Raw genomic sequence first — 25903 nt, forward strand, 5'->3', positions numbered from 1 at the left:
TCACGACACTGCACCAAGTACAAGCACTTCCTCGGCACTGCCTGAGCCCTGTTCTGTGTTTACTGTGACCAGGAGAAGCAACTAGAAATGTGGAGCTTGAGCTGGAACGCTGGTGCTCTCTCTCTCTCTCTCTCTCTCTCTCTCTCTCTCTCTCTCTCTCTCTCTCTCTCTCTCTCTCTCTCTCTCTTCTCTCTCTCTCCGTCACGTTCTGCCACTGTCCGAAACCGGTGCATGTGCTAGCATGTCGAAGCGCATTGTGTCTGAGTCACGCACTCACTCTCCTGCTCCTCCCTCATATGCCCAAGACAGTATGACCAACTGTAAATACAGTTCATGCCCACATGTGAACTTGTGTGGTTCTCTTGTAGTAAGCTGCCACGTATGTACTTGCACGTGTTGTGTACATGTGTGTGTGTGCGTGTGTGTGTATCTATGGGACTGCGTTCTCCTATTCTCTCTCCGGTGCCTTCGAGGCCCACGCAACCCTTGTGGCAGTGGCTCGACAGCACAGGGCAGGAGTGTGCGCGCGTGCATGTGTATATGTGGGTGTGTGGGTGTGTGTGCGCGCACGCGCGCGCACGTGTGCATTCACATGTGTGGGTGTGCGCGCGTGCATGCAGATGTGTGTGTGGGGGTGTGCGCACGCTGATGCTCAGCTCTCCAGAATGATGTCCGTGTGCGTAGCCAGTGTATGGTGGCAACATAGCCTTCCTTCATGTATATGTGTATGCGCATACTATTTGGGATGCTTTACTGTTTTTGGTGGGATCCAGTTACATAGTTTTCTGTTCAATTATTTATGTTTATACAGCTGCTGTATTTGTAGTGCAACTTTATGTCTTTCTGCTGGTCAATTTGTCGCCTTGATGGTGTTCTAATACTGATATACATAGAAAATATTACCCTCAGAAAGTGTGCTCGTTGTGAAGTTGTCCTTCTTTGGGCTCAAACCATTGCTCGTGTATAGGTAGATACATATCAGTGGGTTCGATTGGTGGCGAGAGGTCAGCCTAAATTGTTTGGGGCGGAATTCGGCACGAAATCCACGCTGAGTACTTTTTGACGACGAGTTGCGTCGGTCTTGAAAACTCTGGCGAGAAAGCGAGGAAAATGATGTCGCTTGGAGCTTTCCGCGAAACTTAGGGCAGCTAATGCCCGCACCTTCCCAAACATTGCCTCGGAACAAGACGATACCACCAGGGAAGCTCTTGTGAGCAAGGGATATTAATAGCCTCTTTTTGGCGATATTGAGCTGAGTTTCAAATTTCCCGGGCCTGGGGTCGGATTTGGAAAATAAAAGTGCAACTTTTAGGGCTCTTTTTCGGTGCTGGCGCTTCGCCTGTACATACACCCTACACACACGTTCTGGACGCCAAATGCCAGGATGTCAGTTTTCGGATGAATTCCCTATAGATTTACTGGGTGACGTCGCACACTAGTCGATGTTCTTGCAACAGTTTGGTGCCATAATGAATGCCTTCATGTAGGCTTTCATACTGTTGCTGGTAGACTAAGGTGTTTCAACGCCTTCTTAGTCTACCTTCAACAAAATTCATTTCCGAAAGCTCACCTGACCCTTTTTCGGCTCATATCAAGTGTTTCAACTGTTCTAAGCACTCCCAGACTCCATTACGGAGGATTAGCAAGACGAAATTCGCGTTCGCTCTCCAAGGAAAGTCGAACTCAGTGACGGAATTCGCGTTATGAGAAGGATTAGCAAACAAATTCGCACATGCATGACGTTGACACGACGTACATTGTGTACAGACAGTACAGCGTGGTAAATTTAGGACTGCCCTGACACGAATCCGCGATTCGTGTTCCGACTACTTTTCCGAACGAAAAATGCGAACGTTCGCAATCCAGTTCGCGAACTGAAAATGTTTGCGAACGCGAACGCGAATTTCGTCTTGCTAATCCTCCGTATTGCAGCAGCCATTCACACATCAGGGTCCTCGACTCAAACTCTCAAAGATAGATTCTCTTTGCCGCACGTCGCTCGAAATCTGTTCACCAAATTTTCGGCAATGGCTTATCATTAGGGTTAAAACAGTAAACTGACTACTTGTAGAAACAAGAACCGAAATGAGTAGATATGCTGTGAGGTGCTGTAGGAAAGTGACTGAATTTGAACAAAGTTATTCTCATATCAACTTGAAACATGCCCAAGGCGGCCGCTCAATGGACTTTACAAAAATTAATACGGTCGCTGCATACAGGTGGACTTCTCATCCAGTGGCATTCTTGGAAAGTTTGTCGCCGCATCAGAGTTTCCGCCTTCACATGTTTCTCTGTTTGATCACGTCCTCACTGGCCTAGTACTCGCTTGCCCTACATTTCGTGATGGTGGGAAACCATTGCACAATATACATGTACGTGTGTATATCGACTTGGACACGGCTGTGTTTGCTGGGAATGCTCACCATTCTCCTCTGGCGTGTCCTGCAGGTGGCCCAACATGGCTGTGCTGCTGCATCGCACGAAGATCAAGCACAACACTGGACGCAGCTGGATCAAACTATGATCGTCTACGTCACCCATGGAATTGGCTTCTTCATCGCACTGTTTACGTGCATATGTCCCTGCGTGTCTCTTAAGCGAGCTCAATTGGAGAGCTTGACGGTGTGCTTAATCATAGTTCATATATGTCTCTGGGGTGGTGGCCACGCATATGTGCATTACATTTTTGAGGAGATAGAATACGAATTGATTTCACATTTTTTACATGTAGTTTTGCATTTCGTATATTTTTTATGCACAGTTTCGGTTCTCGACCATAAAATTGGTGTGAAGAAGTACCTGTTCCGAATCCCTTCGCTAAATCCGACCTTCGACCAACCGATGCGCTGACTCGATCCACATCCAGTCCCAGCGGCTCACACAATCATTCTTCAAGACTGTAAATGACTGTAATGTGCAACTGACCTCAAAAGAGTTCCATACTGTGCCTATATTATAGCGATCAGCACGGCGATAATGGTGTCAACAACTTCACGTCTAGGCGTGTACGAGGCCTAGTGTGAGCACGACTGCCACGTTTCTGCGATATGCTGATGCAAGGACGTGTGCTCAGGGTCGCATTGTGAGCGCGCCCTATATTCTTCCCCATTTTTTCCACATACCAAACATCTTACATGCACGAAACATACCAAACATGCATGAAACATACCGGAACAAGTACCAAACTTTGCCCATTTTCCTATGAATTCATTCTCTGATGGCATATTTGGGCTTAACTGGCGTAGCGCATGTCCGCTTTCTATTCTGCTCTGCCTGTTTCCCCACATACATGTGTTACCCAGGTTGATCTATGTGCCGCTGCCCCTTTCCACCAACGGTCTAAGGATGAGCAGGACATGAACTATTTGCTAAAAGTCATCACCTATGCCGCCCACATCTATCATTGTTTTTTACTATAGCCAGTTCAGCAGGTCCACGCAGCTCGCGGTCGGTTGAGGACAAGCAACGTACAGCATGGGTTCATTTCGCCTTCTGGGTTGTAGGGAACGCCACTGTGCATAATCGTACTGATCTTGAGGTAGTTTTTATGTATCATTGCTTCCATGGCGTAATTAGAAAAAAATAAGGCATCTTTTACGGGCAAACAGAATACATTTGACAGTGGCATGGTGAATGATTAGAACACAACACCAAAAAATGAAAACAATTTGTATGTGTAAACGGTACCATTTGGTAGGGGAAAGAGCCAAGAGTCCCTAATCCCCTTTTAACATCAAAATCAATGAAAAAACGAGAGAAAAAAAGAAAAGAAAAAACCCAGGAAAATACAAGGGCACTGTCCCACCAGCATCTCCAAAACCTCACAGCCGGTGTACTATAGTAGAATGACCCCCAGCAGATGGACCCCCGGGCATTGTACTATATAGTAGAGTGACCCCAGGGTCAGTCGTATCTCAATTGTTGCATTGTGATTCATAGGGTAATTTGTAGTTCCTTGGTCCTTTCTAATTTCTATAGATAATGTGAGATTTAAGACTAGTACGTAGCACAGTAGAGTATTGTGGTTGGATAGCATGTCACGTGATAAAACAAGGTTTCATCGAGGACACACCGACTAGCAGGTCTTGTCACATTACCGGTATACCCTAGACTTTATTTTGATTTTATTTATTGAATTTTACTGTCTGCACTTCATGGCACATGTTGATATAATGCGAATAGCCAATTCAAGGTGTGAGTGTGAAACCAACCACGGACAGAGAGAAAAGACGCAAATTAAAGGGAAATAAAAAGAGAAAAAAGGAAAGAAAAGAAAGAGCATTATTTACTTACAAAGAGCCTTGTTAGAAGCGGCAAGTGTCTCTGCACGTCGATTTCTATAGGAAAAGGAGAGCCAAAATCCATTACATGTACTTGCCATAAACACAGGTGAGTATGGCTCTATTGCAGTCGGGATTTCCCCTTGAGGGGAGGGGATTTCATGCCCATGGCGCGCCTTACCGCACAACGACACTCAGGACTGTCAGGTTTCTGGGTACCGGGTGGACAACCTTCTGACAGTATTACCGGTATTAGCAGTACGACAAAGGGATGTCAATGCAGTAGCCGTTAGCACGTGCAACCCTGATCACACGGTACGGGTTGGACGAAAATGACACGAGAAAGACGAATGCATAATTATTATACGTACATGTACATGAATATGTACCAGTATCATTATGGCATAAGCAGGGTCTTGCTTGATCGTTTACCCGGTGAGATGATGTCATTGTAATACATGTACATGAGCCAGTATTTAGGGGCACAGTATCCATCAGCTGTAACAGGTTTTCGCTTGGAACGGAAAGAGTTTCGAAGCATGCATTCTGCAACGTGGCGAATGATGTCAGCCTTGTCACGGTCTTGTCAAATACACCCAGATGGTGCTTGTGAAGTCTGGGGCGGTTCTCCAAGGAATGTGAAACAGTTACTGCTAGTCCGCGAGACTGGACGACTGTGGAAACGAAGAATTTAACTTTAGACTCCATTTGGGAATCTGCTTGTATCAAAACAAGTTGAGAGCCTCTTTGATCAGTGTGGGTAACCAAACAGGATCTGAGAACAAAGTCTAATGAGGCTAAGGAGAAGCGTGACGAGGAGAGATAGAAGAAGATAGACAACGTCCCTTGACATTGCACAGGAGCAACGCAGCCAGACGACAGCCAGCATTGGATAGCAACTAACCCAGCAAGGACACACGGTTCTTCGAAGATTTTGGTAATCACAGTGACTGATTATCGATCATCACTGGTGGTTGCGACACAGACCTGCGTGAAAAACGAGAGAGAGAGAGAGTAGTAGTAGGAGCAGCTCGTATGCCGGATTTTTTTAATAAGTCCTGCGTCATGGGTCGTATGAATGAGTTGACGTCGCTGTTCCCAAGATGTCGATTGGTCTTCCTACTGGTGATTATGGCGACGGTAAGTAGTAGTACTCTGCTCTTTGATAATAGCACCGGGTGTCTCGTAGAGGATATGAGGGCTACAGATGCTGGCAAGGGCGTAGGCCCCAGTCACTGGGAGAGCGCCCAAATCACATAACACCCCCTACTGTTGAAGTATTAGTTGAGGTCGTCTCTGAACTGGGGTTGTACGATTCACATGCATGTATAATTATAATACATGTATATGTATACATGTATGTAGTAGTTATTATATACATATACATATACAGCAAATTGAGTATACATATACATTATATACACAATCTGCGGACAGCATGCTGTTTCGTTCTTTTTGAACTCATCAGCGCAGCACAGAGGAAATGAGGCCGAACCTGATAGCAATGGAAATAAAAATTTCCAATCAGGCCCGAACGTACCTTGCCAGAGTGCTCAAACTGACAAGTCAGTGAGCTCTGCATAACGCAAACAGCAAAGGCACTACCCCACGCAAGAGTGCTCAACTGCTACAAGAGCAGGAGCGAAATACTCAATCTGCGGACAGCATAATATACATATACATGTAAATATACATTTTTGTACATATACATATACATATACTCAATCTGCGGACAGAACTGTTTCGTCCTTTGTGGACATATACATATACATAAATAGAGAGGTAGGCGAACAAAATTTATATACACACAACAACAAGGTTGTCAGTTTCATAATACTAAAAGCTTTTCACCCATTTTCATCAGTAGTTACATGGGAATGAGCAAGAACGAAAACGAAGCCAGAATTTATACTGGGGGTAGAGAATCAGCAAGAATATTCTTACGTGCCTCAAGTTCACACTACACTACCATAAGAATGTATGGAGCAGTGGAAAAATGCGGGAAACAACACATGAGGGGAATGCAGTACCAGAACAAACACGTGATAAAGTTGTCAGTCCGGTTGCAGCTTGAACAGCCGTAGCACCTTGATGTGCTTCTTTTGTCGACACAGTTCTGGCCTCAAACTGCGAATGTACAGCGCCTCCAGTGTATATACATATACACATATACACACTAGTCAGAACAACAGATGGCTTGATCAGTCATACAATCATATACATGTACATGTACATGTATATGTATATGTATAATGTATGCATGTTTGGATGCAGCAAGACGTTTGTTATGGTAACGCATTGTTGGTTGTACGATTGCTTTTGTATTGTACTATCTACCAATACCAGTACCCAATACTATTGGTATATACTTGTACATGGTACATTCCGGACAGCAATTGCCAGGATGCCAAGATGAGTTCCATGTGGATCACTGGGTGACGTTACACACTAGTCGATGTTCTTGCAACAGTTGGGGGCGATAGTGAATGCATAGGCTTTCCTACTGTTGATGGTGGACTAGGAAGGCGTTCTAACGTCTTCTTAGTCCACCATCAACAAAATTCATTTCAGAAAGCTCACCTGACCCATAGGGTTAACCGGGTGTTAGCGGCCGTCGTGAGTTCCCTTCGGGAACGGACACGATAATTTACTTTTTTTTACCTGACCTATTTCCGGCTCAAGTTTTTCAACTGTTCTAAGCACTCCCAGACTCCATTGCAGCAGCCATTCACACATCAGGGTCCTCGACTCAAACACTCAAAAATAAAGTCTCTTTGCAGCACGTCACTCTAAATGTGTTCACAAAAATTTTCGGCCATGGCCCATCATCAGCGTGAAACAAGTAAACTAACTACTTGTAGAAACAAGAACCGAAATGAGTAGATATGCTGTAGGAAAGTGACTGAATTTGAACAAAGTTATTTTCATATCAACTTGAAACAGTCATGTCGAAGCCGGCCGCTCAATGGACTTTACAAACATTAATGCGGTCGCTGCATACAGGTGGTCTTCTCACCCAGTGTCATTCTTGGAAAGTTTGTCGCCTCATCAGAGTTTCCGCCTTCACATATCTGTCGGTTTTATCATGTCCCCACTGGCCCAATGCTCGTGTGCCCTCCATTTCGTGATGGTGGGAAACCATTGCACAATATACATGTGCATGTGTATACCGGCTTGGACACGGCTGTATATGCTGGGAATGCCCACCGTTCTCCTCTGCCGTGTCCTGCAGGTGGATCAACATGGCTGTGCTGCTGCATCGCACGAAGATCAAGCACGACACCGGACGCAGCTGGATCAAACTATGATCGTCTACGTCACCCATGGAATTGGCTTCTTCATCGCAATGTCTACGTACATATGTCCCTGCGTGCATCTAGATCGATATGAATTGAAGTGCTTGCAAGTGGTCCTCATCATATTTCATATATGCCTTTGGGGTGGTGGCCACGCATCTGTGCATTACATTTTTGAGGGAATAAAATACGAATTTATTTTGCATTTTGTACATCTATATTTGCAACTCGTATATATGGCTTGCACATTTGGGTTTCTCCGAGATAAGATTGATTCGAAGAAGTACTTTTGAGAACATTTACACGTCCATATAATAAAAATCTGTGTAGCCAAATGGATGCCTATCGTATTAGGGCTGGGCAGCTTCTGCTTGGAAAACGTTACGATTCTGCTTATTGCTCAGAGCCATTCTGCATTTCAATGGAAAGAAGCCTCTTGTCCGGGCCAATAACACCAAAAAAGCAGATAGATGTGAGCTCAAAAATGGAACGAAAAATAGCAAATAGAATCAAAACTCACGATGGAATCAAACTCACGATGGAATCAAACTCATGATGGAAACTACAACCCAATGAGTTGGAAAACCAAACACAGAATTAGATATTGGGAATAGAGTCAGACACAACAACAACCGAAATCAGTACACCAAAAATCTGTCCTGCAAAAAAACATTTCAATTGTATTCCACTCGAACACAATTACTTCTAAAGTACAGTGCTGACAACTGAAATCCGACCCCCTGAGCGGTGCCCTCACATCGCAAAGAATGTGAACCCACCACTCAGGGGTCGGATTTCAGTTGCCAGCACTGTATCTGTGAACTAGATCCAGGCCTCGACCAAAACATGCTTGCGCATATTTCCGCATATTTTGTGAGACAGTTCATTGAGCGACAAAGGGAATATTGGAGTGAGGCCCGCATATAATTCAGATATTCTGGAGAAAATGAGGACAAAACATTCATATGCGTTCAGAAATGCCTTTTATGGATGAATTTGGAATGGCACTGACGTGTACTATACTAGTAGTAGGCAAGGGTCAAGCATACATGTATGCATAGCTGTACGATGTTTCAAGGTGTACGAGAACTGGAACACCCGCGCCTCGCGATCGCCAACCAGCCCATGGCAGGTTGTAATTTTACTGAAATAAGCAAAAAACGTTATGTTGTAACGGTATTATCGTAAGGGGGAAAATACCGTGATTTGGGTTCGACCTTTAGCAAGATGCACGCTATTTTTAGTACGCTGTTGCCACGAGAGTAGCTTTGATTTCGCGCGGTACAACCATTTTTGTCACCATATACGCGATACAAGGTGAAATGCGTACGGACTATGCAATATTTGGTCAAAACACGTACCGTTGGTCACAACGATAAATCAGCCCCCATAACGTTTATACGCTGCAGCTTCAACGCTATTTGGGTGATCAAGGTACGAGTACCGTAAAAAATAGCGTTACCGTTGTTTGCTAAGGGTGTCTAATGATCTACACTTTCTGCTGATGTCGAGCATATTTTGGCATATCTTTTTGCATATCTTGCTAAGCCTTTGGCATATTATGGACGTTTTCCCTGATATGCGACGAGCATAATTATTATGCTCTTTTTTTAAGCATATTTGGTCGAGGCCTTCTGTGAACAGAAGTGTCGTTGCTGTGCTGGTGTTTATGCTTAATGCATTGGGTCGGCTGAGAGCGCATGGTGGTGACAGGTTTTACTAAATTGGAGTTTGGCAGAAAAAAGACCATTATTCTGCTCAATATTCTCCTCATCTTGTATGACAAATGCACATATGCATCAATATGCTGTCCGTTTTGCAGGGCTGATGAGGGCGGCAAACTAGAAACAGGCTAAGCAAGATGTTGTCAGGTTGATAGCTTCACCTGCTGCTTCTCCCAAAGTAGCCGAGTGTGGTCACACCATTGGCAAACGCAAACTAAGACGGAAGTTCCTCGTTCAGGTCACGCATTGCAGCGTCATTGTCGAGCAAAGGGTATGTCTGACGTTTTGATCTTTCAAAATCCTCCAGCATTGGTCTGAGCAGATCGCCCACTTTACACCAGTGCTATACCAGCTTGAAACTGGTGGCTTCTTACATCCCGTCATAGGTTTTGGTCGGTCTAAACCGTCCTACACTGTAGGCCGGTTTCTGGTAGTTCAACAGCCTGATACTTTGCATATGTTATCTCACCACTGGCGACGATTGATTGATTTTATTTGGATTCGCGAGACCAAACGAGCAGGAGTGCTCAATAACAGGGTAGCGACTGGTTGAGTTGTGCTATGTGACAATGTAGTGTGTGCGTGGGGTGGTGGGGGCGGAGGCCCAATGCACGATGCGCTGCTAGCTGCTGAGCTTCTTTGTCCTGGCATGACTGTTTGTGAACTGTTGGATGATTTAACGGGTGAGCATTGTCGCCGATATACTCACTAGTCACTACACTGATGGCATACCAACATCTTGACTTGCACACAACTCGGATATACATTTTTGAATGAAACGAAGTCCAGTCTGCGAGCTTAACTTTCCTAGAGAATTATCCCCGAAACGGCTAGATGTATTACCAACCATCCGCCATCAGATATGTTGTTAGATGTAAAAGGATTCGACTTGGTGGAAACAAACCATGGTGGCGGCGTAGGGTAGGGTAGGATAGGGCAAAGAAATTCAAAAGCATTGACTATCCAAGTGAAAAGACATGGTATCATATCAGTAACCTTCTAACGCACTGACCAACTAACTTTGATTGCCAATAATGAAAGCCAGACAGACGAAGACACATGGTCAGTGACGTCACTGTACGTCTAGTCTGTACTGTAGTGTAGTCTGTAGCAAGGATGTGAGTCGAAACACTTTCGCCAGTCATGTACATGTACATGACATGTACAGTCTAGTCGTACGTGGTCTGTTCGGGATTTTCCCCTTCACTCCTCACCTGACAGAGCTCTGGAGCCACAGGCTTGCCTGCAGGCTGCATGCAGGACGCTACCTCTGCCAGATTTACCCAAACATATTGCAGCCGTCATGTATTGTTCCTTCTAGTGCATAATCAAACATGACGATGACGTGCAGATATTTGACGATGATAATAATTAACCTGGGGAGTGGGGAACAAACTAGCCAGAATGGTTTCGATTCCATGAAAGATTGGTAACAAAAAAGATCCCCAGATGCGAGGACGTCATGGCGTGTGCAATGACACAATGCGTTGTAGGTGTTGAACTGGGATAATTCTATCAATGAATTGACGTGTGCTGCATGTTCCCTTGTGCGAGAAATCCGGACCTGCAAAGCGATAAGCAGATAGTGTAAAGAGCCGACTCACGCCAACAGATAGCGAGGGAACAAGTCGTGAGAGACGGGTAGCTGAGAGAGACAGAGAGACAGAGAGAGGTAGATAGAGAGAGAGAGCTGACCAACGAGCGGCACAGTAGCGTAGAATCAGAGTGTCATTAGCAACGAGGCGATTCTACATCAGGAGCTGCTTAGCCATCCAACGAACCTTTGATCAGTTCTCATCGCACCCTCTCCTAGGCTGTGCAACATCGGAACATCGCACACTCTAAGGCTGCAACATCTGGACAAAGGACTCTAGCTTACGACTAGATTCGCTGAGCCTCCAAAATGATGCATGACCTGGTGCGTGCAGTTGGTGGAACGATGGCACCTCCTCGCTGTCTATCGCTACTTGTCGTCAGTACTCTGGTACGTCGATGGGATTTTGTTAGGGTTACTGCAGTACACACCGTAGTCAATAATCCAATGATGCTTTTCAATGACAACCCACATGTCTGTCCAGGGCAACTTGCGTGTCTCCAAACCCGAAATTAATAATAACATCAACAGGCGCGATGCATAGGATAAAAATATTGATCTGTGATCGACTACCAATCTCGCCTTGCCCACAATGCAGCGTGCAAGAGTGTGATTTCGTAGTATGTAAATGCAATCAACTACATGTACCAACTGAAAGCTGTACGAGTATTGTATTGCGCGCTTGATCGATGTCGTCTTGCATTCAATCACCATCGCTTGTAGATCTCCCCATCATCTGCGCTTTAAACTCTTTTTATCCCCTTGCCTTCTGTACATAAACATGAATGATTGGTATAATCCTACTCGAAGCACCTCTAAATTCGGAACGACGCTTCACGCAGCTTCAATATAGCAACTTGTACTTGATGGTCAGAGTGACCGAAACGTTGAGAAGAAAGAAGAATTGTTCAGCTACGTGAAGAAGCAGTGCATTTGAGTGTTGGCCAGTGTTGCCACATACACGTTTCGAAGTACCTCTATTATTATTATTAGATAAAGGTGATGGGAAATGTAGTAAAATAGCAATGAAAAATATCAATTGTGCACTCATAACCATGTATAAACAATTAAAATGAAACAATTCCAGAACGTTTTCGTGTGACCATCATCAGTGGAACATCGTCACATAGTAAGAATCACTAAAACAACCAGTGAGTGCGTATTATTTAAAAAGTGTGAGTGCTACAACATTTTCGTTTTGCTTGCATAGAACAGGGTCACGCGTGCGAATATATACAGCTTCCAATACCTGCAACTGCTTAAAGAAACGCGCGCGACAAATAACACTAAACCAGGAATCGTCAAACAACTTACGACAATCCGGACTGGACACCAAATGCTTGTAGATGGCAGACTTGCTCTTGTCGATGTCGAACTCCTCCTCGTCCGTATCACTCTCATCCTCCACTTCCTGTTCCTGCTCACCCTTGCTTTCCTCCTGACCATCCTGTTCATCCCCATCATCATCCTCCATCTCCATCTCCTCATGCCATCGCTTATTTCTCCTTGACGTGTTCACTGCTGCGCCCGGACTTTCACCTGCCACTACTGGTTCCGCCTTCTCCATTTTTCTCAGTCGTGTCTCCGCTAGTCTCTGGCTTCTCCTCAGATTCATTTTTCCTCCATTTTCATTTCTTTCTCCTGGTGATCTTTCCGTTACCGCCGTCGGGTTTGTTAACGAACGATCGTCCGGTGGTCTCCCATGCCGTGTTGTTGTCGTCAAGAGTGACACCAGATTCGTGTGTTGCGCTACTGTTGAGTCCGGTGTTGTATCCGTTTCTGGTTGTGTTGTAATACTGACAGGCGTAGTAGTAGGCAACGGGTGTTTTCGTGGCCTCCCACGCTTTAGCCTGCCTGCACTGGCCGCTTTTGACAACAAAAGCTATATAACTGGTTGTTTTAATGATTCTTACTATGTGACGATGTTCCACTGATGATGGTCACACGAAAATGTTCTGGAATTGTTTCATTTGAATTGTTTATACATGGTTATGAGTGCACAATTGATATTTTTCATTGCTATTTTACGACTGTTGTCTCCTCGTCGGTTATGGAAATGTAGTACATGTAAATAAATGAATGAAGGATGGAGAAAAGGCTGCGAGGAGACAACAATCTAAGTAATGCGACGATGCACTGTGTGTGTGTGTGTGTGTGCGCGTGTGTGTGTGTGTGTGTGTGTGTTTGTGGTGAGCCCATAAGTGGGATCATTTCAAGTCCACCCTAGTTTGGGGATTTCAGGGGTGTCGGCCGTTGGGTGGTTCAATGGCCAATTGAGTCATCTTTCCAAGATTCCTTTTGAGTCTCTCTCCCCTCTCCCGGGAGACCCACGTGACCAGTTTTGGCAGTGAGCAAGTACAAGTACAAATGTGTATGTGTGCCAGCTGGTTCGGTTGGTAGGTACACTTATGCCTGATTGTGTTGGGTCTGCTGCCCACAGGCTAGGCTGCTTAAAGGTGTAATGTTGTACCTGTCACCTTTGTTGGTTCGAGGGTTCATACAGAGTCAAACCTCATCAGGACGAACACTAAGGGACCGGTGATATTATTTTGTTCGCAATAACGGGAGTTCTTCTTAGGCAGGCATAGTGGGATGGTCTAAGACCATGATTGAGAAACAGAGGGTACCAGGTTCAAGTCCTGCTTGGAAGCGGAAGGATTTTTTCCAGCCCTGCTGCGACCCACAGTTAATTGGGAACTCGTGGCCTGGCACGAGAAAAACATGGATGCAGTGATGGGATTTTCGGTCTTTGACCACTTGCTGGTGAGCTGATCTACTCACCTCCCACCGATTTAGGAGCTGCATCTGCGCCTAGATCCTCGAAGGGTGGTGGGGTTCCTACGGATGCAGAAAGCCCGGCTTCCAGCCGAGTCTCACGCGAACCGTGAATTTTTTTCTTATCCATTATTTTATACCCAGTGAATACCCAGTGATTTATCCAATAGATCTATGAACACTAGTTCTTATAAAGCGAAATTTGGTCTTATCCGTGTTCTTCTTAACGAGGTTTCACTGTACCTGTTAACCATGGACTGCTTCTGGCTAGATTAGCTCTTGTGTAATCAATGGTGCTAGTGACGCTTATATCAGATCCACTCTGATTTAGCCACTCACACTAGTAGCAAGTATTACCTTCACTGGGGGCAGGGGTAACTGCAGTTGGATCCCGGGACGGATACCCTGATGCCGGCAATCCTTTTTCTGCACCTTGTCCTCACCCACTCACTGAGGTGTGGTGAGCCCATACGTGGGATCATTTTCAAGTCCACCCAGAGTGTTGGGGATTTCAGGGGTGTCGGCCGTTGGGCGTTTCAATAACCAATTGAGTCATCTTTCCCAGATTTCTTTTGAGTCTCTCTCCCCTCTCCCGGGGAGACTCACTTGACTAGTTTTGGCAGTGAGCAACAAGTACAGTACAGTACAGTGTGTGTCTGTATGTGTGGGAAAAATGAAAAATGAAAAATTGAGATTCACTGGCCAGGAAAAGCCACTTCAACCAGCCTTGTGGTGTGTGTGTGTTGACATATCGGTACAACTAATTCTTTTTACCGCGGTACATGTACATATTTCAATACATAGAGACCATCCTACTTGCTGTTTTCCTTTGTTACAGATCAGCGCCTGCTCAGCGGCTGCATTAGAGTTGGAAAGTGCCGAGGAGAGGGAGTGGATTCAACAGAAGAACACCATCTTTTATTACGGCATTGGCGGTAGCCATTTGTTCAATTTTCTATTCGCGCTGTCGTTTTCCTGCTGCAATATTCTGGCGATACGCAGTTGGTGCTTACTACTTCCAATTCTCATTTGGGTGGCTGGGCATGGAGCTATTCACTGGCATACTGAAATCAAACCAGAGTTGGAATATCAGATTGCGCACGCAGTCGGCCACGTGGTCTACTTTGCACTGGCAGTATTGCTGCGAAAGCGCTGTGACCCTAACCCTAAGGAACCATAGCAACACTTCGGAATCACAGCAACTACATGTACATTTGCTGCAATACTAGTACATAATGGCGTAGTATAATTATAGTAGCCTCTGTTTTCATCATAATTATTATTTATTATGAAACTGTATTTCACTCACTTACACGTACCTTGGTTACCCTGTAAACGACTTTGAGTCTATGGTGATTTCCCTAGTAAAGTGTTAATAAATACACGTACATGTACATGTACATGTCCAACAACTAGTCAACTACACAATACAGAACAACAGAGACCAAAACTATTAATGTTTTGTGTACAACAACTACGAACTACTGTACAACTACAACAACTACGAAATAGTGTCAAGTCCAGTCGGCGGAAATGCATGAGCTCCAGTGCACGCACGGGGAGAAACCGCCACCCTACAATTACAACACCTACACCGTGTGCCACGATGAGAAGAGTAAGTTGGTGCGAAATAAGGCGATAATTGGGGGAAGTGTGGCAGTCGTGAGTCAGTCAAGTGAGAATTCAAGTTGGCAGGAAAACTGAGAGCTTCCATGTAGGGAGCAACACACACACGTACACCGTGTAAAGTTAGCCGGATTGGCGGCCGCATCACCTGGCGACGTGTTGAGGAACACATCAAGCAAATACATTCGCATCGGCGGGCCACCACTTCGCCCACAATTATATCCTTAGTGTCGAATGCAGACCTCACCAGTGAGTCAGGGGAGAGGGGATAAGTCTCTCATCAAGCGGGCGTGTTACTGTAAAGGCCTTATATAGGGACCCGGCAAATATGCCGGCACTAAATCGAGCATTTTAGGGTGCAAAAATCACACGAGCATAATCGATGATTTCGCGGGCATAATCGGCGGAAAAAAGCAATATTGTAGCAACGTTGCACATGTATTGTAGTGTGTTGTTCTGACTCTTGAGTTCTGAATGACATTGAATATACCAATACACCAATACACTGTATGTGCTCTATTATCTATTCTGCTACTCTGTAATTATGTAGTATACTCTGAGTTTTGATTTTTTTGTTTCCTTTAGGTTTAAGAATGCATCTTTTTCTGTTGGATGCGAAGAGAGACCTGGATTTCAAGCGAAAATTTGTGAGAATTTCTGGGAATTATCGGTATGGTTTCAGGCATTTTCGAATTGCGAGAAAGCATGAGGGGTGATTTTTCGAGCATATTTGCCCAGTGCCTAGCCCTATAGCCCCGTAAACCGCATCCTTGTTACCCTCACACCGAGCAAGTGAGTACCCAGTTCACCGTGGGTGTAGGCACAGTTCATTGCATGTAAAGTGGTACTCGCCTGCATCACCGCGAGAGAGCACTAAACACACTCCCTGTTGCCAGCGCAGGTTTTGAATTCGGAAAATCATGATTCGCAGGCAAGCCTACTAACCAATCGGCTATACGCAATCTTAACACCGTGTACTTCAGTATAAAGTTGGTTGTTCCAGGGAGGCGCGCTCGCTTCCTGCCGAACTTGCCGCTTGACTGACTCACGACTGCCATCGGGAGCACACGAGGAGCAAGTCGCACCTTTCACTCGGCAAACTTGCAAGAAAGCACCACTCCCTGCTCAATACACAGGGGGTTTCGGGTGCACCGATCATCAATTGAGCTTGAGTAGGCTAAGGAAGATTGTGCCTGAAAAGCACCACTTATAGTGCTATCCAGGCCAAGCCATCATCAGGGATACAAACTGACAGAGACGCTTCGTTTTCAGCGGGACAAAAACCGCGTGAAGCCCCAGGTAGCTGCGTGAGTCAGAGTCGCTCATGGAGTTGTGACAAACAGACTTACTTCAGTATCAAAACAACATACACGTAACTACACTAACTATGCTCAGCGCTATTGTCGCCATGTCTTACAGTGCCTTCTGTTGCAGTTGGTAGTCGCACTGGTCAGGGCTCATCGGCCGAAATAGCAGCTTGGATTGCATTCGTGTTTGTAAATATCTCAATGTCGCGTGGCACGCCAGGATGACTGGCAATATTCAGAGATACGTGCTAGGGAGAAGACTACCAGAGAGATGATGCAGTGAACCCTGTCTGAGACGACCGCTGAAGGGACCTTCAAAACGTGGTCTCTGTTACCAGGTGGTCTCCTTATCCACGGTCATAGGACTGGAAATGGCAACCCTTGGTCCTGGTTTTAGTGGTCTTTCAGGACAGTTGGTCGCCTTGACAGGTTTTACTGTAATAAAACTACTATCATAGTTGCCTGATGATCGTGACTACGTGAAACTCGGAGGTGCAACACAGCCTCCCCCCCTCTCTCTTTCTCTCTCGCTCTCTCTCTCTCTCTCTCTCTCTCTCTCTCTCCCTCTCTCTCTCTCTCCCTCTCTCTCTCTCTCTCTCTCTCTCTCTCTCTCTCTCTCCTCTCTCTCTCTCTCTCTCTCTCTCTCTCTCTCTCTCTCTCTCTCTCTCTCACTCTCTCTCTCTCTCGAAGCAGCTACATCGTCTGGTTGCGACGTCAACAAAAACACTGGTCGGAAGATCCACTTTTCTGAGGTACTGTATGTGGGCTCCGTTTATTGAGGTGCGTTGAATTTTATTCTCTTTATCTTATTATTTCTTTTCTATAATTTCCCCATAATTATGAGTTCCTATCAGTTGCTGTGAACACCTTGAGTGGAGAGCGCTTGCTCGAGCATTGAACCGGGTTCTTAATCCACCATACCCAGTTCGCAAGGCTGGGCGGGGTTGTGAGCAGGCTTTCATTTCATCTTTTCTTATTATTTCTGCTTTTCATCTCATTACAAAAATTCTGCGCATTTTTTTCTCCATCTGCGCATAAAATCTAGACTGACAACCTGCTTGTTAAATCATGCACCTGCTTTCAGGCGTAAAAACCCTGTTGTAGAGGTCTCAGTCCTCATTTGTTAGACTTACCTGTCTTTGTAATGTAACTTACTCTCTCTCTCTCTCTCTCTCTCTCTCTCTCACTCACTCACTCACTCACTCACTCACTCACTCACTCACTCACTCACGCACTCACTCACTCACTCACTCACTCACTCACTCTCTCTCACTCACTCACTCACTCACACACACTCTCTCTCTCTCTCTCTCTCTCTCTCTCTCTCTCTCTCTCTCTCTCTCTCTCTCTCTCTCTCTCTCTCTCTCTCTCTCTCTCTCTACTCTTCGGACAGTGGAGCACGCTACTTCATTACGGCAATAAGAGAGGGAGAGAACATTGTGAACCAGAGAGCATCGGCGTCACAAAATCTGGTCCGAGCCTTTGAAATACATGTATGTCATTTTTTGTATGAAAAATGATTAATTCGCAATTCGCGTGAGACTCGGTTGGAGGCCGAGATTTCAGCATCATCCGCAGGAACGCCACCGCCCTCTAGGATCAAGGCGAAGATGCAGCTCCTAACTTGCCATGACAACCCTCTTTAAGGGGGCACATCACCCAAAAATTTCATATGGCATTCAATTGACCGTAACTTTGGTGTTTCTCAGTGGATTTGAGTGAAATTTTGACCACACACTCCTGCCACTATGCTGGCCCTCAGGACATGATTTACAAGTTCTTGCGTCTCACTGACAGGCTTTCCAGGCCGGAAAAACTCAAATTTCCGGCATAGTGCTACGGTGTGCGAGTCACCCAGGAGCCAAACAAATGCATTTACATTTTTTTCACATTTTCGTGCCCATTCTGTCCGTGCGCGGGACCCAAACCTAAAACAAGTCCAGAAGCAGCCATGGGTGGTGGGGTAGGGCCCCTCAACGTGGCCCTGGAATCTGTCACAACGGAACGAGTGGGCGTTCTTTCACGGACTCCCACAGACCCAAGGCAATTTTTGAATTTTTTTAGGTTTGGCACGTGCTACGAGGTCGTACCTTTGATACAACATCCAGTGCTGGGACCTCCACAGCAAGCCATTTCCACAGCGCTGCAAACCAAATCCAGGATGCCCTCAGAAACCGGCAAAGACTGCCACTCACGTTTCACTACTGCCTAGTACTGAATCCTACCTGACTTCTTGACACGACTCAAACTTGCCAAAGTCACTAAATCAACGTCAACTACAATAATCAAGCCACATATCTGCAACGTCACGAGGGTGCTGGCAAAAGTCCTGCTGCACGGCGGCGGGCTTCGCCCGCCGCCGTGCAGCCCAATACGTGGTTTTTTAACGTGATTTTTTGGACTTTTTTGGACTTGGGGCAAAATTCTGCACACTTTCGCGTGTTTCCATAATACGACAAGTTGCGCACGGTCTGCTCACATTCAAATACAGTGCTGCCAACAAATGACAGCATGCAACAAAAAAATCTTTCCTTGCAAGGGCACATTTTCGGCCCTAACTCTTGAACGGCTGGTCAGATAGGGACACAGTTTTCAGAGAATTTGCAGCTATTCATGCTCTTTCAACTGACGTAGCACTCAATATGAATTTACAAATTCGATTTTTCAGCGAATTTTTGGGTGATGTGCCCCCTTAATTCAGCACTTTATAAACAATCACCCAGTATATATATACCAGCATAGTTTTCAGCAACTAAATATTTCCTCTTCACAATCATGGCAGCGGTAAATCAGATTTGCTAATTCAGCACCTCCCTGACCCAGCAGAATTTCCGTAGCACACCAGAAGTCCACCATCGTACTTCCGCAGAAGTCTCGGCTACACTGTACTGCTCAATGAAAACCAGTCACGTGACTCAATTATGCGCCGGGCGTTGCACAGCCGTAAACCTGCGAACACTGGGTTGCGAGATGATGCAAGGCGCAAACTTGAGTGACGCGACTAGATTTTATTGAGCAACACTGTACATAAAAATCTCAGTCTCAGCATGTGGAATTATTTGGACAGCACATGGGTTTCGAGTGCAACACGAGTAGAGACAAGATACGGCGGGCAATCTAAAACCGTTTGCTGGTTCACATAATCTTCATACAGTTGCAGAGATGGTCCAAACGCAACTTGCTAGAATCAAGTTGGATCAACTCAAGAACTCACGCGGCAATGGAATTTCTATTGGTAATTAATATACACGTCAATGTTATTGTAAGCGTCAGTGTACACCCACACTGCAAAGATCAAACAATTCAGAAGGAAATAGTACACCTGCAATGTAGGCACGTCATGGCTGAAGCACGATGCTGCAGCACTGCCAACCCCAACGATCAGGAGAGACGGCCAATGTCCCAAGTACCTTCCCCGTAGCTCGCAGCACAGGATCGCCAGGATGAAGTTGATCACAACGGTCACGCCAACCACAGCAAGCACGTTGCGGTCGCTTTGCTCTTGTTGCAATGATAAAGCAGTCTCGTCTGTTTCCGCCGCACAAGCACTGGCCTGCAGGTTAGAGATCACAGTAGTAATTGTGTGTGTATGTCAGTGCATAAGCGTGTGTGTACACGCGCGTGTGTGCGTGTGTGCGCATGTGCGTCAGTATGTATGTGTGCACACTTGTAAATTCTCATTGCTATGGCAATTTCAGCGGAAACAGCAAGGCTGACAGCAACCGTTCTATTGGGACACTTCAACTAGTGTTTTCTAAGAATAAGATGTTTCTCGAAAGATGAGAAAAATTGGAACGCCGCCTAAACTGCGCACTCATAGCCTCTTAAAACACAACAAGGCAAGAATTTGAATTGCCTTGATGTGATTTTGTTTTGTCTTGATGTGTGTATTGAATATCTGTGCCCAGTCACGCAGTGTGTCCTTTTTTATTGCTAGAATTTAATAGAAACTGTAACTGTAAGTGTGCTAATAGCTACTTCGAGTATGAAAAGTATGAATGCCGCAGACATCACCACGCAACATGACAATTTGTTCAAGGTTTAAAAGGTTGTGTGTTTCCAGAATCGATTTTCAAGCTCCGATCATCAGTGGAAATACGGAACTAAAGTGATCAAGGGAAAAACAAATCTTAAACCTTCAATAAAGATAATTGTCATGTTGCGTGGTGATGGCTGCGGCATTCATACTTTTCATAGCTATTATTAAACTTTTATTCCCGTAGCTATGCAGAAGATGTTACTTCAGTAACGTCTGGCGCTAGCCAGGGTCCACACAGCTTTAATTCCCGTAGCTATGCAGAAGACGTTACTTCAGTAACGTCTGGCGCTAGCCAGGGTCCACACAGCTTTAATTTGGTGTTTGTTTGTTTGTTTGTTTGTTTGTTTGTGTCACGCCTGGCGCTATCCCGTATCTGTCCCGTACCGTATCGCACAGCTGGCCATTTGCTGGCTCCCGTATCTGTCCCGTACCATACCGTACCATCAAACACAGCTGGCTACAAACAGCTGGCCACAATATTATGTACATGTACATGTATACGACTCCCTGTGTGTTGCAACTGTGCTTGAAGGGGACGGTTGCACTTTTCGTAGCTCCGTTTAATCTGAGTTTTCAGTCGTTCCTCTTACTAGTCTTGCCAAGGGGGTGGCTCTGGGTCCACCAGAGTTGCCCCTGGCGTATTTCGGAATTTGCTGGAGCGAGGGTTCCGCGACGCGGTCGCCAAGCCGCAGTGTCTTTTCAGTCACGACCGTTGTCGTCCTCGTCTCTCCATTGGCGGTGGTGTAGCTGACCCCCGAATGGTTTCAAACTGCGAAGCTCGGAGGAGTACAGTGGTGGCAGAGGCATGACAGGGGCGGATCCAGGAATTTTTCAGGGGGGGTTCAAATTTTTTCGAGTGCACAGAATTAAATTCGCTTCAAACTGTTTTCGGTTCGTTCACTACACCGGGAGTTGCAAAATCTTTATTGTCACGGTAGCCCTTGCATTGCTTGGCCAATAAGACAAGGGTAATGCGTTTAGAGCCTTACAAAGTACAAAGCTGCAGCACAGGCAGAAACTAAGGCCGTGACTGCAGCATTTTCCGAACTGACGGAAGGCGAAGTTCTCTGACTGTTCTCCGGCTGGGACTCCGTGTCGTCACATTCGCGCCGTACATGGCGGAACGAAGCCAAGCTCAATGGCAACTGATCGGCCGCTCGCCTCTTTGGCAGACGTCGCGACATGGCAAACTACACGACAAACACAAACATTATCTTCGTACTGCGACGGAGGAAACCTACAGTCCAGCCAGCGCGAAATAAAACAAAACGACAAGGAAGGTAAGGAGGACAAGTGGCAGTTTCTCCACCTTTTGCTCCACCGCGACATGGCAAACTACACGACAAAAACACAAACATTATCTTCGTACTGCGACGGAGGAAACCTACAGTCCAGCCAGCGCGAAATAAAACAAAACGACAAGGAAGGTAAGGAGGACACGTGGCAGTTTCTCCACCTTTTGCTCCACCGCGACATGGCAAACTACACGACAAAAACACAAACATTATCTTCGTACTGCGACGGAGGAAACCTACAGTCCAGCCAGCGCGAAATAAAACAAAACGACAAGGAAGGTAAGGAGGACAAGTGGCAGTTTCTCCACCTTTTGCTCCACCGCGACATGGCAAACTACACGACAAAAACACAAACATTATCTTCGTACTGCGACGGAGGAAACCTACAGTCCAGCCAGCGCGAAATAAAACAAAACGACAAAGAAGGAGGACAAGTGGCAGTTTTTCCTCCTTTTAGTTTTGCTCCACCACTTGAACTGTCGATCGTTTCAAGTCACATGATACGCGTACAGACCCTTCGATTCGAACGGTACGCGTACAACAGTCCCGACCACTGCATGCATACAGTGACCTACAATGTACAGTACCTGCACTGCCTGTACTTGACTACTGCATGCAGGATTGCCAGTGTCAGTGAAGTCTACTGCAGTCTGCAGTACTGGCTACGCTACATGCACGCTACACTTCGCTGGCTGCGCACTTGGAGATCACAAAAAAATCGACTAGACCCATGGTCGAAATTATTTTAGGGGGTTCGTCCGAACCCCCTGAACCCCCCCTGTATCCGCCCCTGCATGAGCTGTGAGTGGAGACGGTTGCTGGAGATGGATGGTGATGCAGGGAGAAGAGTTACGCTGCCTGACGCCGCGTGGGAAATTGTTTGAACCTGCAATTTCAGTTCGAGCGCGGTGCACTTCTAGACGATGTGTCCTCATGGCTGTTTTTCAACGCTTGGCCTATCGCTGATATCCCTGCGTGGGATGTTCTTCCAGTGGAGTCCAGGTGGGACTTCGGGTGCCCACACTCCATCACCTGGTTGATTGTTTCGGAACTGCAAAAATAATTGTTTCCTATTTTGTGCGCATCTCTTGTCATCTCTCTTTTCTATACGTCGCACACCAGATGTACTACTATCGCCGTCTTTCTCTTGCTTTCTCTCCCTGCTTGCTGTTTTTTTGTTTCTGTTGCCACTGTCCCTCATCATACCCATGCTTGGGTGGTGGGCGGCGTGACCCGTTAGGGTAGCTGCCAATACAGTACGACTCCCTGATGTATAGAGACTTACAGAGACTTTCTGGAAAGAAATAGGGAGACGAGGAGGAAATGAAATTAGAATGGATGTTAGTTGCCGAATAGGTGATAGGATGCGTCAGTAAAAACATACTTTGGAAAAGACATCCCGTCGTCTCCAAAATAGGCGTGAACGGGCGAGTCAGCGCCGGTCACAGGAAACGTCGGCAGAGAGATCCCGTCGACTCCAGAACGCGCGTGCTCGGCAGAGTCAGCGCCGTTCCAGGAAACATTTCCATCAGTTCCCACAACATGCACGATGAGCTAAGTAACAAAGCATAGCGTAGGGCCCTGAGCTTCCAAGCTCTCTCGTTTGGTGTTTGTGTGTTTGTTTGTTTGTTTGTTTGTTTGTGTCACGGCTGGAGCCATCCCGTATCTGTCCCATATCTGTCCCGTATCTGTGACTACAAAGGCTCTACAGGATTGTACATAACAGCTGTCCACAATATTTGCGGGCTCCTGTATCTGTCCCGTACCGTACCAATATTCGTCGTATTATGTATACGACTCCCTGATATGGAGTGAGATTTTGAAAGAAATAGGGAGACGAGGAGGAAATTAAATTAGAATAGACGCCGAATAGGTGATAGGATGCGCCCGCATTAACATACATGTACCTTGGAAGAGAGATCCCGTCGGCTCCAAAATAAGCGTGAACGAGCGATTTAGCGCCGGTCACAGGAAACGTCGGAAGAGAGATCCCGTCGACTCCAGAACCCCCGTGATCGGCAGAGTCCGCCGGTCCCAGGCAACGTCAGGACAGACACCCCGTTGAGTCCAGAACGCCCGTGATCGGCAGAGTCTAAGCCGGTCCCAGGAAACGTCAGGACAGACATCCCGTCGAGTCCAGAACGCCCGTGATCGGCAGAGTCAGCGCCGGTCCCAGTGAACGTCAGGACAGACATCCCGTCGACGCGCAGAAAAACTAAATCTGCAGCCTCTTTTGCCGTCGGACAGGATACGTGTTATAGGAGACTGTAAAGTTATGTAATGTCCAAATTTCCACGTAAGCAGCAGGTCACTCGCGTTGATTTTTCGACGTGCGAGCCAAATAACGCGAGCTGAACTTTCGCGTCGCAGACATCCAGTCGACGCGCAGAAAAACTAAATCTGCAGACTCTTTTGCCGTCGGGCAGGATACGTATTTTAGGAGACTGCTAAGTTATGTAATGTGCTCCACAGGCAACCATGCATTCGGTGTCGTCATTGGCTCAACAGGTCAATGTACATGTATTACTACAAAAAGGCCAGAAAATCCGATTACTGTATTAAAATCAACTAATTTTCGCGCCCTACGCTATGCTTTTTTGCTTGCTCATCATGCATGTTTTTGCAATACAATCATGTGGCCAATCAACGGAAAAAAAAATTTCCATCAGTTCTTATAACATGTACGATGAGCTAGGCAAAAAAGCATAGCGTAGGGCCCTGAGCTTCCAAGCTCTCTCGTCTCCACGTAGATTATTTGTAACAGTAAGTCGACAAATATTCGGGCAGTATAAACTTCGGCCTCTCAGGGCTAAAACACGTTTCGGCCGCATTACAATTTCGGCCTGTACTGCTGCACTGTCAAAGCTGAACCTTTCCAAAAATACCGGCCGCAACAAATTTTCAAACCAGGCCGAAAATAGCCGAAAATAAAATTTCCGCCGAATATTTTGTTGACTCACAGTACTAGGAGATGAAGTTTTCGACAAAAAATGAGATTATCAATCGTCTCGTGCTCACCTTGAACAGGAATTGGCCTAGTCCGACAAGAACTGGTAAATACCGCTGGCCGGCAGGAAATGCCTTGAGTTTGCACAGCCAACGAAGCATTGTAGCAAGTCGAACTGAAACAGTATACACTGCTCACTGCCCTCAAAGAAACAAGTGAACGGCTTCGGCGAATGCTCTATGTAGTCTCCGGTCGCACATCTTCAAAATGAATAAGAGCTAGAGGCCGTAAGCTAAGGACCTCCAGGCGACTTCGAGGCATTATTGTGTGCGAACTACCAACACCCTCAGTTTTCGCCTCACATCTACGGTACTGTCCGCTGTGCACCAGATCAGAGTTATACACACGACGGCGTTGTGATGATCTATGAGTATGAGTATGACTGTCACACTGTCAGTGACAAAACACTCAGTGCAGGGGCGTGAGTCCTGACTCCTGACAAAAGATCTTGTGAGTTGATTGGCGTCGTACTGTACTTTGTGAGGCCTGTCTATGGTCGGCGATGGCAGGCAACGCTTTGCCCTATGCCTTTGGAACTACTGTTGCGCTCGGCGAAATCCGACCCAAAGTGCAAAGCTCATTGCAGCAGTACATCAGATCAAATTTTGTTAATCCAGCACCCTCCCTAACCCAGCGTGGTTTTCGTAGCACTATTGGTGCCAGATTATAAATGTCAGGATTGTACTAAACAGAACCAGCTGAAGCGTCATTTTACGAAGGTTTCATTGAGATGTGAAGAACAATTTCTAGAGAAAGTGGTAATGGAACAAGAACTACATGTGTGATGGAAACTTCGTGAAATGACGCTTTAGCTGGTTCTGTGTATTGCAATCCTTTTTGTCACCTCGCCGCCTTTTCAGATTCTGAAGGCACCAGTGTACTTTGACGCTGCATGTAATACTCGCCAGCGGTAACATTATCAGAGTGCTTCAGTCAGGACTTCACCTTATCCAAAGAGAA

At 46.1% G+C, this 25903-nt stretch overlaps 3 long non-coding RNA genes across 3 annotated transcripts; 2 read left to right on the forward strand and 1 right to left on the reverse strand.

Annotated features, from left to right (window-relative positions):
• Positions 1 to 4924: 4924 nt before the first annotated feature.
• Positions 4925 to 7548, forward strand: LOC135825005 (uncharacterized). The gene is made up of 2 exons (XR_010555003.1): positions 4925 to 5420; positions 7513 to 7548. It is a non-coding gene; the product is annotated as an uncharacterized LOC135825005 (long non-coding RNA).
• Positions 7549 to 10726: 3178 nt separating this feature from the next.
• On the forward strand, positions 10727 to 15008 carry LOC135824768 (uncharacterized). Its single transcript, XR_010554942.1, has 2 exons — positions 10727 to 11284; positions 14508 to 15008. It is a non-coding gene; the product is annotated as an uncharacterized LOC135824768 (long non-coding RNA).
• Positions 15009 to 19638: 4630 nt separating this feature from the next.
• LOC135825154 (uncharacterized) lies at positions 19639 to 25233 on the reverse strand. The gene is made up of 2 exons (XR_010555024.1): positions 24955 to 25233; positions 19639 to 20155 (listed from the first exon to the last, which is right to left on the reverse strand). It is a non-coding gene; the product is annotated as an uncharacterized LOC135825154 (long non-coding RNA).
• Positions 25234 to 25903: the final 670 nt, after the last annotated feature.

The sequence above is a fragment of the Sycon ciliatum genome, chromosome 9 (genome assembly GCF_964019385.1).
Source record: "Sycon ciliatum chromosome 9, ocSycCili1.1, whole genome shotgun sequence".
NCBI classification, from domain to species: domain Eukaryota; kingdom Metazoa; phylum Porifera; class Calcarea; order Leucosolenida; family Sycettidae; genus Sycon; species Sycon ciliatum.